The following is a 4,357-nucleotide window of genomic DNA, read 5'->3' as shown; positions in this document are numbered from 1 at the left end:
CAGATTTAATCTTTTTTCTTTGTACAATCCAAAAATATGTCAACTTGTCTTATTATAGCATCATGGTGTAAGTTCACTTCACAACGTAACTTATGAACTTGCTTACTAACTCAGCATAAGTTGTGCTACATCACCACATGTCGATTTTCATTGGTTTTAGCTAGATTGCCTGTTGCATTTAACATTTAACCTCTTGCTCATTATGATAAAACTGTGCCTTAAGTCCAACCACATCAAAACAACGACAACAGGAAATGAAGACATATACATAGATATGATAGGCAAATATTTAGAAAGTAAACAATTAAGATGTCTGTTATCAGTGCTGATATTTGATGATATGATAAGAGTCAGTACTTCAAGATTATATATGATATAATGATATTATATATGACATGATGACATGATAGGTTGTGTGGTTAGAGTGTATGTACTTGTAAGAAGGTAAAACTAGGTTAAATAAAGCCCAAATCAATGTATCATCCTTTGAGATTTGTGTTTGTGTCTGATCATTTTAAATGTAGCAATACATCTCTCTATGAAAGCAAGGGATCTCTGTCTGTCTGTGAATGTGTGCCTCAAATATCTCTGCAGATCAGGATCAGACTGAACTGAGAGTTTCAACATGGCTGCTGCGTAGTTCAAGGGTGTGCAAGGTTGCTTTCGTTTGGACTACAATGATATCATTAATATTTGTTTTTCATAAATGCTTCACACCTTAAGAAACAAGCAGATTTATACCTGCAGTGGCACGAGCTGGACCGGGATTTTGCTGGCGGTTCCATCCCGTTCTGTGCATCTAAACTGACTGTTGTGGATTAATGAGACTAAACGAGTCTGGACTGAGTGTTCCGGGCTGAGGAGATCTGGATACCTGAGGACAACAAAGTGGAATCAGAAACTGTGATGTCTGATGTTCATGTGTAGCTAGCTGCTAGCTCAACACCACAGCCGACATCCCGAGTCGACGGACACACCGGCAAGTCCAAAACCGGACTTAGGGTAAATAATGTCGGCCACGCTTTTTCGCAAACATTGCCATCACGTTTGCGTTGTGTCTGGTGCAGGAAGAAATGGTAAAAACAGGCTTTTGTCACAAAAGTGTCTGCAAGCAGCAAGTTTGGTTGCTGAGGAACTGGGGAAGTTGTGTGATGGACAGTGACAGTACAGACAGCGACAGAGATGGCGAGTTTTGAGAGTCGAGAGATTTGTGACATATAGCATGTTTGGAGTGTATAGCTAGTATGTTATATAGTGTTTAGTGTAGTGTGTTTAGTGTGTAGTGTAGTCGTTTTTGTGTTGTGAGTCAAAACAAGGAGGAGACTGCTGAATGTGGAATTGGCAGGAATGAGCTGAGGAGCCCTGAGCCTGAGGCACTGCCTGCATGTAAATGTAAATTGTTACATATAACTTTGTAAATTTCAAAAACATGTGCACAAATTTAACAAACAACAATTTCTATTTGTATTATAACTAATGCAATTGGTTAATCCTCTGATTATCATTATATTATTTTGTGATTTTTGGTCCATAGTGTTAATATACACTGCTTACAAAAATTAAAGGAGCACTTTAAAGAAACACATTAGATACATCAGATCTCAATATGAAGTTGGATATCTATACAAATAACGACAGGGCAATGTCTTAGGAACAAAAGGATGCCAAGTCTTTTAATGGAAATAAAAGTTTTCAGCCTACAGAGGGCTCAATTGTGTAGACACCCTAAAATCAGAGTGAAATGAAGATGTGGCAGGCTAGTCCATTTTTTCAAAAACTTAATTTCTGCAACTCAAAATGCTTTTCAGTATCTTGTGTGGCCCCCACGAGCTTGTATGCATGCTTGACAATGTCGCGGCATGCTCCTAATGAGACGACGGATGGTGTCTTGTGGCATTTTCTCCCAGATCTGTGTGAGGGCATCCCTGAGCTGTTGTACAGTCTGAGGAGCAACCTGGCGGCGCCTAATGGACCGAAACATAATGTCCCACAGATGTTCTATTGGGTTTAAGTCAGGGGATCGTGAAGGCCATTCAATTGTTTCAATTCCTTCACCCTCCAGGTACTGCCTGCATACTCTTGCCACATGAGGCCGGGCATTGTCGTGCATTAGGAGGAAACCAGGACCTACTGCACCAGCGTAGGGTCTGACAATGGGTTGAAGGATTTCATCTCGATACCTTATGGCAGTCAGAGAACCATTTCCTAGGCAGTAGAGGTCTGTGCATCCCTCCATGGATATGCCTCCCCAGACTATCACTGACCCACCACCAAACCTGTCATGTTGAACGACGTTGCAGGCAGCATAACGTTCTCCTTGTCTTCTCCAGACTGTTTCACGTCTATCACAGGTGCTCAGGGTGAACCTGCTCTCGTCTGTGAAAAGTACAGGGCGTCAGTGGCGGACTTGCCAATTCTGGTGTTCTTCAGCAAATGCCAGTCGAGCTCCACGGTGCTGGGCAGTGAGCACAGGGCCCACTACAGGACGTCGGGCCCTCAGGCCACCTTCATGAAGTCTGTTCCTGATTGTTTGGGTAGAGACATTCACACCAGTGGCCCTCTGGAGGTCATTCTGTAGGGCACGAGCAGTGCTCAGCCTGTTCCGCCTTGCACAAAGGAGCAGGTATCGGTCTTGCTGATGGCTTGAGGACCTTCTACGGCCCTGTCCAGCTCTCCGAGAATAACCACCAGTCTCCTGAAATCTCCTCCATGTTCTGGAGATTGTGCTGGGAGACACATTAAACCTTCTTGCTGCAGCACGTGTGGATGTGCCATCCTGGAGCAGTTGGACAACCTGTGCAACTTCTGTAGGGTTAAGGAATCGCCCCATACTGCCAGTAGAGATAATTACTCAAGCCAAAACCAGCATGAGTGAAAAATCCGCCAAAAAAGATCAAGAGGGAGAAACTTGAAATGACCTCCACATGTAAAACCAGTCCTGTTTTGAGGGTTTTCTAATTGTTGCCACTGTGGTGCACCTGTTGTTAATTCCATGAACACCAATACAGCTGAAAGTGATTAACGATGCCCTCAGCTGCTTAACCAACCAGAAAATTATCAGACAGGTTTAACTGATTTCATGCCAGGCCCAATAAAAAAAGTGTCCCTTTAATTTTTGTGAGCAGTGTAGTATGTCAAAATGAAAAAAATAACTGTACCGTCACACATGTTGTGCTGTAAATAATGACACCAAACAAGGCAAGGTAAATAGTTTTCAAGGTGAAATATAATGGTATAATCAAAAGTAGTCGAAAACAGCCAGTCATATCCCTGATGTCCCACCTTCAAAAGCTACTTAACCTCCCACTTTTCAATAGGAATTTTCTATAGGAATACATGCTTCCTACGAGCAATGCACTAGTTTATCAAATAACAGTCTATGTGTTCTGATAAAGCCATTGTAAGCACATGTTGGTTGCATTATGGTATCTCACTACAGTGTTATGTGGTCATAAGGGTAAAATATCATCTAACTAATGATGAAGTTTCTCAGTTATCCAGGTCATGGCTATTCTCAGTCTCTTTATCATAGGCAACTGGACTTGTTTAGATTTCTTAGATGTGTTTGAAGATGGCCGACCTCTCATTGAAGAGGCTTCTTGAGTTCTACCTAATTGGAAGTGAGTTGCACACTTTAAACTCTGTGTGGGAGTATCCTTGCAGAATTGTTAAGGTCGCGGGTCAACTGTGAGTTTAAAAGTCATTAGGGTCACTTTTGAATTGTTGAACCAACCCCTCCAGGTGTCTAACTAATATGTGTCAAATCTGATATGGCATTGTTTTAGATTTGTAACTGTATGATACGTCTCCTCTCAAATTCTCAACATTGCAAATTTGACAGATAAAAGTCTAATAGGTCAACATGTCTTGCCGATACGTTTCTACAGAACTGATCATTTCTATTATCATTTAAATTAGTGTGTGCCAACCACATATATACAATATAACCCTTCACCAAAAAAGGGTGCTCAAAGTCAATCTGAAATTCAAAGTAATTCCAGGCCCTGCCCTTACTCTTGCTTATAGGCCATTGGTTGGTGTTTAAGATTAAACAATGCTGCAACTCAATAAAAGACACTGACAGGGATAAAACTGACTGGTCTCAGAAAAGGGATGAACAGGAAAAAAGTCATGTGGGGATTGTTAGATATTAAATTGCTCTCACTCATATATGTCATGTTGTTGTATTTCTACTTTTCTTCTGCTGTGTCCTCCCCCCTTTATTCTTCCTCCTGCCGGTTACAGGGACGGTTTCATCTAAATGAGATGCACAAGGCTGGCGATGTGGTTTTAGGTGGGATATTTCGGATCCACCTCTTTTCTGTGTTTCCTGACCTGTCTTTTACCTCAGAGCCAC

Source organism: Acanthopagrus latus, chromosome 2 (assembly GCF_904848185.1).
Source record: "Acanthopagrus latus isolate v.2019 chromosome 2, fAcaLat1.1, whole genome shotgun sequence".
NCBI classification, from domain to species: Eukaryota; Metazoa; Chordata; class Actinopteri; order Spariformes; family Sparidae; genus Acanthopagrus; species Acanthopagrus latus.
This window is presented reverse-complemented; position numbering follows the sequence as displayed.